This window comes from Arachis hypogaea, chromosome 16, assembly GCF_003086295.3.
Source record: "Arachis hypogaea cultivar Tifrunner chromosome 16, arahy.Tifrunner.gnm2.J5K5, whole genome shotgun sequence".
Classification (NCBI taxonomy): Eukaryota; Viridiplantae; Streptophyta; class Magnoliopsida; order Fabales; family Fabaceae; genus Arachis; species Arachis hypogaea.
This window is the reverse complement of record NC_092051.1, coordinates 134,026,999-134,039,338: the sequence shown is the minus strand read 5'-3', so window position 1 is coordinate 134,039,338 and position 12,340 is coordinate 134,026,999. Positions and strand designations below refer to the sequence as shown.

The 12,340-nt window shown below is 36.5% G+C and overlaps 1 non-coding gene across 1 annotated transcript; it reads right to left on the bottom strand.

Moving 5' to 3' along the window:
* Positions 1-4,601: 4,601 nt before the first annotated feature.
* LOC112760237 (small nucleolar RNA R71) lies at positions 4,602-4,709 on the bottom strand. Its single transcript, XR_003180687.1, has one exon. It is a non-coding gene; the product is annotated as a small nucleolar RNA R71 (small nucleolar RNA).
* Between the last annotated feature and the right edge of the window lie 7,631 nt (positions 4,710-12,340).

Here is a 12,340-nt window from a genome sequence, read left to right as displayed (position 1 = left end):
TTGAATATTTAAAATTATATATTAAATTTTTAATAATTTTATTGTATATTAAACTAAACCGATCTAACTACGGTTCGATTCCGATTGAACCATTAAATCAGTTATTTGACCGGTTTGATGACCGGTTCGATTTTCGCAACCTTAGTTTTCACGTTCTCAGCTATCTTTCTTAAAAATTTAACATGAATGATTTTGGAATTAAAGAATCCTAAAATTTTTAACATATTTAACTATACTATTTTTTTTCTTAAATAAATTCAAATTTTTTATATTTTATTTATGAAATAGAAATGGGAGAATGTGCACAAATATATAATGTGACACCAACTCACCATTCAAATAGTGCATAAAGACCTAAATGGTAGATGTTACTTTATGCATGTATACAAAAATAGTTGTAATCATAATATTCGGAGCTTAATAAAGCAGGTTGCTATTACTTTTTATATATGACTCAAATGGGATGAAAATACCATTTTTCAGTATTTGAAGTTATAGCTTGCATTAGCAGGTAATCGGTTAAATAAAATGTGTCTAGAATAGAGAATATATAAGATGAGAGGCATTCGTACCTTAACTCTATGGGACCTATTTGGTTGCAAGAAGTTATTTACAAATTCTTCAGATCTTTCTGAGTATGAAGTTAGAATACGTTAGATGATAAATTAAAAAGGAGAAAAAAAGAGAGATAAAGGTTAAGGATTATTTTAAACCTGAATAGCATGTCCTATATGTTGACCATTATCATTTGAAACTTTTCTTGCATTTGAAGACATGTTAAAAAAAATAACAAAAAATATCAGAATTTTATTACAGAATTCTTTCATCTTCTCATAAAATTATAAGACTGAAAAAATAGGACAAATAAAATAACAAAATATAAAGTGCTCTTTTATACTTTAATTATTGATACAACGTCAAAATCATGTTATTATTATCTTAATCTTATATTCATTTTCTGCTGTTAATGAGTTGACGTGGCATGTTTTCGAAAGTATTTTATAATTTATTTTGTTTAGTTATTTAAATTCAATTAATTATAACTAATTAACTAAATTAATAATTAATTTATTTAGTTATCCAAATATTACATAATTTAATTTAATTTATTTAGTATCATATATTGATTGGTAATATAATTATAAACAGGATAAGAGTATTTAATTTAATTTATTTATTATTAATTATATGATTGATAACATAATAATATATATGAAAAAATATGATTTTAAATATTGTGCCCTTGGTGTCATATAGGGGTGCACATGGGTCGGGTGAAGCCGGGTTTGATGTGACCCAGACCCGACCCGAAATATACACCGGGTCTATTTATTAGACCCGAACCCGACCCTAGACCCGATGAAACCAATACACTTTCGGGCCATAATTATACCGGGTGAAAACCGGGCCGTTAACATTACATTACGTTGATACCTTCTTGTAAGCTAGCATGTAAAAATATCCAAATTTCCAAGACTCCAACCATTATTTAACATGGTAAAATTCACTTAGAAAAATATAACAAAAACCAACCCTTCTTTAAAATTAAAGCATAACCACAATCAATACTAAAGCAAAACCACAATCAATACTAATATTGTCTAATAATACCAAATATTTAAATCAATACAAATAACACAATATTATGCATTAGTCTAAAGTCTTATGCATTCTAAACATAAAACATTAACTTATAGTCTTATAATGACTAATAAAACAAAATATTAAGGTTTACAATACTTAAATTCCACATAAGAATAGTCATGATTCATCACTAATAACACAAAATATTAATTGTGTATGATGACCGGGCCACCGGGCCGACTTCGGGTGACCCGAGCTATGGCCCGGACCCGACCCGAAATAATGACCGGGTCTATTTTTGAGACCCTTACCCGACCCTAAACCCGATGAAATCACACCAAATTAGCCCCTAAAGTGTTCGGGATCGGGCCGGGCCTTCGGGCCGGGCCGGATCTGTGGTTATGCAAAAGGATCAATGGATCCTATTCCAGTATAATGAAAAACTGACAGATGATTAGCCATGCAGTGACAGCGCATTGGACCATTTTCACTGAGAGGACAGGATGTAGCCATTGACAACGGTGACGCCTAACATACAGCTTGCCATAGAAAGGAGTATGAATGATTGGATGAAGACAATAGGAAAGCAGAGGTTCAGGAGGAATAAACATCTTCATACGCTTATCTAAAACTCTCACCAATGAATTACATAAGTATCTCTATCTTTATTTTACGTTTTATTTATATTTTAATTATATTTTAATTATCAAATATCCATAACCATATGAATCTGCCTGACTGAGATTAGCAAGATGACCATAGCTTGCTTCAAGCCGACAATCTCCGTGGGATCGACCCTTACTCACGTAAGGTTTATTACTTGGACGACCCAGTGCACTTGCTGGTTAGTTGTGCGAAGTTGTGACAAAGAACTAAGATTATGAACGTGCGTATTAAGCTTTTAGCGCTGTTACCAAGGAATGAACCGTCACGATTTTCGCGCACCAAGTTTTTGGCGCCGTTGCCGGGGATTGTTCGAGTTTGGACAACTGACGGTTCATCTTGTTGCTCAGATTAGGTAATTTTATTTTATTTTTAAGCTTTTTATTTCTTATTTTCGAAAATAATACAAAATTTTTTTTTCTTTTTCATTTTTTCCAAAATAATTTTCGAAAATCTAAAAAAATTATAAAATCATAAATCAAAAATAATTTTTGTGTTTCTTGTTTGAGTCTGGAGTCAAATTTTAAATTTGGTGTCAATTGCATGTTTTTAAAATCTGTGCATTTTTCGAAAACTCATGCATGTGTTCTTCATGATCTTCAAATTGTTCTTGACAAGTCTTCTTGTTTGATCTTCATATTTTCTTGTTTTGTGTCTTTTGTTATTTTTCATATGCATTTTTGCATTCATAGTGTCTAAACATGAAAAATCTCTAAGTCTTGATGTTCATCTTGATCTTCAAAGTATTCTTGGTGTTCATCTTGACATTCAAAGTGTTCTTGCATGCATTAGTTGTTTTGATTCATAATTTCTATGTTTTGTGTCAATTTTGTGTTTTCACTTTCATCATTAAGAATTCAAAAAAAAAAAATCTTTTCCTCTTTTTCTCATAAATTTTCGAAAATTTGAGTTGACTTTTTCAAAAATTTTTAAAATTTAGTTGTTTCTTATGAGTCGAATCAAATTTTCAATTTAAAAATTCTATCTTTTTCAAATCTTTTTCAAAAATCAAATCTTTTTCATTTTTTTCTTTCATAATTTCGAAAATTTCAAATTGATTTTCAAAATCTTTTTCTTATTTTTATTTCATATTTTCAAAATTAATGCTAACAATTAATGTGATTGATTCAAAATTTTTAAGTTTGTTACTTGCCTAGTAAGAAAGGTTCAATCTTTAAACTCTAGACTCATATCTTTTTAGTTTCTTGTTAGTCAAGTAATCAACTTTAATTTCAAAATCAAATCTTTTTAAATTTCTTTTTCAAATCTTTTTTCAATTTAAGTTTCAATCACATCTTTTTCAAAATTTAAATTCAAAATCTTTTCTATTTTCTTATCTCTACAAAATTTAATTTTCAAATCTTTTTCAATTAACCACTTAACTTTTTGTTTGATTCTTATCTTTTTCAAAACTACCTAACTAACTCTCTCTCTCTAATTTTCGAAAATCCCTTCCCTCTTTTTCAAAATTCCTTTTTAAATTAACTAATTATTTTAAATTAAATTTAATTTGATTCAATTTTTCTTTCTTAATTTTCGAACTTTATTTTTTATTTTTTATTTTAAATTCAATTTAAAATCAAAAATACTTTTATTTTAATTTATTTAATTTTCGAATTTTTCTTCTCCTCATCTCTTTCTAATTATTTATTCATCTACTAACACCCCTCTTTCACCCAAGAATTCGAACTCATTCCTCTCCCTTGTGTTTGGATTCTTATCTTTTCCTTCCTCCATTCTTCTCTTCTTATACTTACATAAGGAATCTCTATACTGTGACATAGAGGATTCCAAATTTTCTTTTCTGTTTTCTTCTTTTTCATATGAGCAGGAACAAGGATAAGAATATTCTTGTTGAAGCTGATCCTAAACCTGAAGGGACTCTGAAGAGGAAGCTAAGGGAAGCTAAAGCACAACTCTCTGGAGAAAATCTGACTGAAATTTTCGAAAAAGAATGAGACATGGCCGAAAATAATAACAATGCAAGGAAGATGCTTGGTGACTTTACTGCACCTAATTCCAATTTACATGAAAGAAGCATCTCAATCCCTGCCATTGGAGCAAAAAATTTTGAGCTGAAACCTCAATTAGTTTCACTGATGCAACAGAATTGCAAGTTTTATGGACTTCCATCCGAAGATCCCTTTCAGTTCTTAACTGAATTCTTACAAATCTATGATACTGTTAAGACCAATGGGGTTGATCCCGAGGTCTACAAGCTTATACTTTTCCCGTTTGCTGTAAGAGACAGAGCTAGAATATGGTTGGACTCTCAACCTAAAGACAGCCTGAACTCTTGGGATAAGCTGGTCACGGCTTTCTTAGCCAAGTTCTTTCCTCCTCAAAAGCTTAGTAAGCTTAGAGTGGATGTTCAAACCTTCAGACAAAAAGAAGGTGAATCCCTCTATGAAGCTTGGGAGAGATACAAGGAACTGACCAAAAAGTGTCCTTCTGACATGCTTTCAGAATGGACCATCCTGGATATATTCTATGATGGTCTGTCTGAATTATCAAAGATGTCATTGGACCATTCTGCAGGTGGATCCATTCACCTAAAGAAAACGCCTGCAGAAGCTCAAGAACTCATTGACATGGTTGCAAATAACCAGTTCATGTATACTTCTGAAAGGAATCCTGTGAGTAATGGGACGCCTCAGAGGAAGGGAATTCTTGAAATTGATACTCTGAATGCCATATTGGCTCAGAATAAAATATTGACTCAGCAAGTCAATATGATCTCTCAGAGTCTGAATGGATTGAAGGAATCATCCAACAGTACTAAAGAGGCATCTTCTGAAGAAGAACCTTATGATCCTGAGAACCCTGCAATAGCAGAGGTGAATTACATGGATGAACCCTATGGAAACACCTATAATCCTTCATGGAGAAATCATCCAAATTTCTCATGGAAGGATCAACAAAAGCCTCAACAAGGCTTTAATAATGGTAGAAGAAACAGGTTTAGCAATAGCAAACCTTTTCCATCATCCACTCAGCAACAGACAGAGAATTTTGAGCAGAATCCCTCTAGCTTAGCAAATATAGTCTCTGATCTATCTAAGGCCACTGTAAGTTTCATGAATGAAACAAGGTCCTCCATTAGAAATTTGGAGGCACAAGTGGGCCAGCTGAGTAAAAGAATCATTAAAACTCCTCCTAGTACTCTCCCAAGCAATACAGAAGAGAATCCAAAAAGAGAGTGCAAGGCCATTACCTTACTTGGTGTGGCCGAACCCAAAAAGGAGGAGGAGGACGTGAATCCTAGTGAGGAAGACCTCCTAGGACGTCTAGTGACCAATAAGGAGTTTCCCTTCGAGGAACCAAAGGAATCTGAGGCTCAATTAGAGACCATAGAGATTCCATTGAACCTCCTTCTGCCCTTCATGAGCTCTGATGAGTATTCGTCCTCTGAAGAGGATGAAGAAATTACTGAAGAGCAAGTTGCTAAGTACCTTAGTGCAATCATGAAGCTGAATGCCAAATTATTTGGTAATGAGACTTGGGAAGATGAACCTCCCTTGCTCACCAATGAACTGAATGCATTGGATAGGCAGAAATTACCGCAAAAGAAACAGGATCCTGGCAAATTTTTAATACCTTGTACCATAGGCACCATGACCTTTGAGAAGGCTCTGTGTGACCTGTGGTCAGGAATAAACTTAATGCCACTCTCTGTAATGGAGAAACTTGGGATCTTTGAGGTGCAAGCTGCCAGAATCTCATTAGAGATGGCAGACAACTCAAGAAAACAGGCTTATGGACAAGTAGAGGAAGTGTTAGTAAAGGTTGAAGGCCTTTACATCCCTGCTGACTTCATAATCCTAGACACTGGGAAGGAAGAGGATGAATCCATCATCCTTGGAAGACCCTTCCTAGCCACAGCAAGAGCTGTGATTGATGTGGACAGAGAAGAACTAGTCCTTCAACTGAATGTGGACAACCTTGTGTTAAAACTCAAGGATCTCCTTCTATAACCATGAAGAGGAAGCATGAAAAGCTTTTCTCACTGCAGAGTTAACCAAAGCCCCCACAGTCAAACTCTAAGTTTGGTGTTGGGAGGCCACAACCAAACTCTAAGTTTGGTGTTGAACCCCCACAGTCAAACTCTAAGTTTGGTGTTGGGAGGTCCCAACAATGCTCTGAACATCTGTGAGGCTCCATGAGAGCTCACTGTCAAGCTATTGACGTTAAAGAAACGCTTATTGGGAGGCAACCCAATGTTATTTAATTATATCTATTTTATTTTTCTTTTGTTATTTCGTGTTTTATTAGGTTGATGATCATGTGGAGTCACAAAAACTACTGAAAAAATCAAAAACAGAATGAAAAATAGCACACCCTGGAGGAGGAGTAGTCTGGCGTTTAAACGCCAGAAACAAGCATCTACATGGCGTTAAACGCCAGAAACAGGCTACATTTGGGCGTTTAACGCCAGAAATAGGCAGCAGTCTGGCGTTAAATGCCAGGATTGCACAGCGAGGGCATTTTACACGCCTAATTGAAGCAGGGATGTTAAGTCCTTGGCCCACTGGATCTGTGACCCCACAGGATCCCCACCACCTTCTTCTCTCCTCTTCACACCTTTTCATAACTCTCTTCCCCAAATAACTTCCACCAATCGCCTCCATTACTCCTCCAAAACCATCATACAACCCACCTACACCCACCCACTCAAATTCAAACCATCACTCCTTCCTTTTCACACATCATAACCACCTAAAACCCTCCTTGGCCAAATACACCTTCTCCCTCCATCTCCTCCATTTTCTTTTTCTTCTACTACTTTCTTTCTTCTTTTGCTCGGGGACGAGCAAACCTTTTAAGTTTGGTGTGGAAACAGCATTGCTTTTTTGTTTTTCCATAACTACTAATGCCTCAAAGGATGCACTTTTCTCCACAGAACTATTGGGAGCAAATCAACACCTCCCTAAGAGAATTAAGTTCTAATATGGGACAACTAAGGATGGAGCACCAAGAGCACTCCATCATCCTCCATGAGATTAGAGAAGATCAAAGAGCTATGAGGGAGGAGCAACAAAGACAAGGAAGAGACATAGAGGAGCTCAAGAGCACCATTGGTTCTTCAAGAAGAGGAAGACGCCACCCTCACTAAGGTGGACCCGTTCCTTACTCTCCTTGTTCTTATTTTCCTGTTTTTCGTTTACTATGCTTTATGTTTTATTTATGTTTGTGTCTTTACTATATGATCATTAGTGTTTAAGTGTCTATGTCTTAAAGCTATGAATGTCCTATGAATCCATCACCTCTCTTAAAATGAAAACTGTTCTAAAAACAAAAGAACAAGAAGTACATGGTTTTGAATTCATCCTTGAAACTAGTTTAATTATTTTGATGTGGTGACAATACTTCTTGTTTTCTGAATGAATGCTTGAACAGTGCATATGTCTTTTGATATTGTGGTTTATGAATGTTAAATATGTTGGCTCTTGAAAGAATGATAAAAAAGGAGACATGTTATTTGATAATCTGAAAAATCATAAAAATGATTCTTGAAGCAAGAAAAAGCAGTGAATACAAAAGCTTGCAGAAAATAAAAGAGAAGAGAAAAGAAAAATGGCGAAAAAAAAAGAGAAAGAAAAAGAAAAAAGCAAGCAGAAAAAGTCAAAAGCTCTTTAAACCAAAAGGCAAGAGCAAAAAGCCAATAGCCCTTAAAACCAAAAGGCAAAGGTAAAAAGGATCCATTGCTTTGAGCATCAGTGGATAGGAGGGCCTAAAGGAATAAAATCCTGGCCTAAGCGGCTAAACCAAGCTGTCCCTAACCATGTGCTTGTGGCGTGAAGGTGTCAAGTGAAAACTTGAGATTGAGCGGTTAAAGTCGAGGTCCAAAGCAAAAGAAGAGTGTGCTTAAGAACCCTGGACACCTCTAATTGGGGACTTTAGCAAAGCTGAGTCACAATCTGAAAAGGTTCACCCAGTTATGTGTCTGTGGCATTTATGTATCCGGTGGTAATACTGGAAAACAAAGTGCTTAGGGCCACGGCCAAGACTCATAAAGTAGTTGTGTTCAAGAATCAACATACTGAACAAGGAGAATCAATAACACTATCTGAATTCTGAGTTTCTATAGATGCCAATCATTCTGAACTTCAATGGATAAAGTGAGATGCCAAAACTATTCAAGAGGCAAAAAACTACTAGTCTCGCTCATCTAATTGGAGCTAAGTTTTATTGATATTTTGGAATTTATAGTATATTCTCTTCTTTTTATCCTATTTGATTTTCAGTTGCTTGGGGACAAGTAACAATTTAAGTTTGGTGTTGTGATGAGTGGATAATTTATACGCTTTTTGGCATTGTTTTTACATAGTTTTCAATATAATTTGATTAGTTTTTAGTATATTTTTATTAGTTTTTAATTAAAAATCACATTTCTGGACTTTACTATGAGTTTGTGTGTTTTTCTGTGATTTCAGGTAATTTCTTGCTGAAATTGAGGGACTTGAGCAAAAATCAGATTCAGAGGTTGAAGAAGGACTGCAGATGTTGCTGGATTCTGACCTCCCTGCACTCAAAGTAAATTTTATGGAGCTACAGAACTTCAAATGGCGCTCTCTTAACTGCGTTGGAAAGTAGACATCCAGGGCTTTCCAGCAATATATAATAGTCCATACTTTGCTCGAGTTTAGACGACGCAAACTGGCGTTCAACGCCAGTTCCATGTTGCACTCTGGAGTTAAACGCTAGAAATAGGTTGCAAAGTGGAGTTAAACGCCAGAAATAGGTTATAAACTGGCGTTCAACTCCAAGAGAAGCCTCTACACGTGTAAAGCTCAATGCTCAGGCCAAGCACACACCAAGTGGGCCCCGGAAGTGGATTTCTGCATCAATTACTCATTTCTGTAAACCCTAGTAACTAGTCTGATATAAATAGGATCTTTTGCTATTGTATTAGACATCTTTGATTATTTTTATGCTATCTTAGACCTTTAAGGGGGCTGGCCACTCGGCCATGCCTGGACCTTGTTCTTATATATTTTCAACGGTAGAGTTTCTACACACCATAGATTAAGGTGTGGAGCTCTGCTGTTCCTCATGAATTAATACAAAGTACTATTGTTTTTCTATTCAATTCAAGCTTATTCCGATTCTAAGATATTCATTCGCACTTCAATATGAATGTGATGATCGTGACAGTCATCATCATTCCCAACCTATGAACGCGTGCCTGACAATCACTTCCGTTCTACCTTAGATTGAATGAATATCTCTGGGATTCCTTAATCAGAGTCTTCGTGGTATAAGTTAGAATCCATGGACGGCCATTCTTGAGATCTGAAAAGTCTAAACCTTGTCTGTGGTATTCCGAGTAGGATCTGGGAAGGGATGGCTGCGACGAGCTTCAAACTCGCGAGTTCTGGGCGTAGTGACAGACGCAAAAGGATCAATGGATCCTATTCCAGTATAATCGAGAACCGATAGATGATTAGCCATGCAGTGACAGCGCATTGGACCATTTTCACTGAGAGGACAGGATGTAGCCATTGACAACGGTGACGCCTAACATACAACTTGCCATAGAAAGGAGTATGAATGATTGGATGAAGACAATAGGAAAGCAGAGGTTCAGGAGGAATAAGCATCTTCATACGCTTATCTGAAACTCTCACCAATGAATTACATAAGTATCTCTATCTTTATTTTACGTTTTATTTATATTTTAATTATATTTTAATTATCAAATATCCATAACCATATGAATCTGCCTGACTGAGATTAGCAAGATGACCATAGCTTGCTTCAAGCCGACAATCTCCGTGGGATCAACCCTTACTCACGTAAGGTTTATTACTTGGACGACCCAGTGCACTTGCTGGTTAGTTGTGTGAAGTTGTGACAAAGAACTAAGATTATAAACGTGCGTATTAAGCTTTTAGCGCCGTTACCAAGGAATGAACCGTCACGATTTCCGCGCACCACTCCTTATAAATTGCCTTTGGAAAGGGTGCAAGATCGAAGACACTAAGTATCGATTACATCGTCATTGATGTAAACTCAGTGTACAACGCCTTGATAGGTCAGACCACCTTGATTACGGCTGTTGTCTCAACACCTCACCGTTGTATGAAGTTTTCTGCAGCAGAAGGAATTGCTACTATTAAAGGAGACCAAAAGCTAGCACATAAGTACTACAATAAAAGCCTTAATTTAAAAGGCAGTCCTGAAAGCAAAGAGGTCAACACAATTGAACTAGGTGGAATTCGAACTCGAGGAAAACTACATCCTTAACTTGGAGGTAATGTAGAAGAGGTGCAAATCAAAGATCACCCAGACAAAACAATAAATATCGGAGCTAACCTGGAGGAAAGTCTAAAGGAACAGCTTGTCGAACTACTAAGAAAAAATTCCGACATTTTCGCCTGGAAGGCCTCCGATATGTCTGGCGTAGATCCTGACCTGATGTCCCATAAACTCGCAGTGTACCCGGGCTCCCGACCTATTCAACAAAAACATCGAAAGCTCGGACCAGAAAGGACACAGGTCGTAGAAGAGCAAGTGCAAGCCTTGTTGGAAGCAGGGTTCATAAATGAGGTAAAATATCCGTTGTGTCTAGCTAATGTCGTTTTAGTGAAAAAAAAAAAACGCAAAGTGGAGGATGTGTATAGACTACACCGACATCAATAAAGCTTGCCCCAAGGACCCATATCCTCTCTCTAGCATTGATGCTCTAGTAGACTTAGCCTCAGGCTACCGATATCTATCTTTTATGGACGCTTACTCGGGATATAATCAAATCCTAATGTACAAACCAGACTAAGAAAAGACCTCGTTCATAACTCCAAAAGTTAACTATTGCTATATAGTAATGCCTTTTGGGTTAAAGAACGCAGGGGCTACTTATCAGTGACTAATGAACAAAGTATTTTTCTCTCACATGGGAAAACTCATGGAGGTGTACATAGATGACATCTCGTCATAACCAAAGAGAACACAACATTGCTGTTCAATCTCTCCGAGGTGTTTTCCACAATAAGGAAGCATGAAATGAGATTAAACCCCTCAAAGTGCACCTTCGTAGTAGAAGAAGGAAAGTTCCTGGGCTTCATGTTAACCCAAAGAGGTATAGAAGCAAATCCAGACAAATGTCAGGCTATACTCAACATGAAGAGCCCGACTTGTATTAAAGAGGTCGAACAACTAAATGGAAGGTTGATAGCTATATCCATATTCCTAGCCAAATCAGCTCTGAAATCACTACCCCTATACTCAATCTTAAGAAAAGAGAAGCAATTCGAGTGGACCTCAAAATGTGAGCAAGCCTTTCAGAACTTCAAAGCATTTCTAAGACAGCCCCTTATACTTACCCGACCTATCAAAGAGGAAGAGTTCGTGCTATACTTGGCAATAGGAAGCGGAGCTATAGCTTCAGCCTTGATCCGAGAAGATAAAAAGGGGCAGCAACATATCTATTTCATCAGCAAAGCCCTACAAGATGTAGAGTTGAACTATCAAAAGATAGAGAAGTTTGCTTATTCCCTTATCCTCACATCTCAGCTTAAAGACTCCGACCTTATTTCCAGGCTCACACCATCAAATTTCGCACTAATCAACCAATGAAATACATTTTACAAAAGACAGACTTGGCAGGACGGATGCTACCATGGGCTGTGGAACTGTCCGAGTTCGACCTAAAGTACGAAGCTTGGACAGCAATCAAGTCATAATACCTCACTGACTTCATCGCTAAATACACTGAAAGCCCAGGGGATCCAGCAACATAGAGCCTATACATAGATGGGTCATCAAACAAAGCTACAAGTGGAGCGGGTGAAATTTTGAAAAGCGACCAAGGAACTTGTATAGAACTCTCCCTAAGGTTTAAGTTCCCTGTGTAAACCCCGTTAAATTAATAAATAATTAGTCAATAAATTAATTTTTAATAAAAAAATTAGAAATGCGAATATTATATTAAATTAGAATAGAGCTCGTCAAAACGAGAATTTTGACACTAATTTCAAGAAATCTGGCCTAAAATTGGACCGAACGGACCAGACCGGTTGAACCGGACCTAAACCAAGCCTGTGGGCCCAATCGGCCCATCACTTAAATGAGCCAAGGGCTCTTCTTCCTCCTC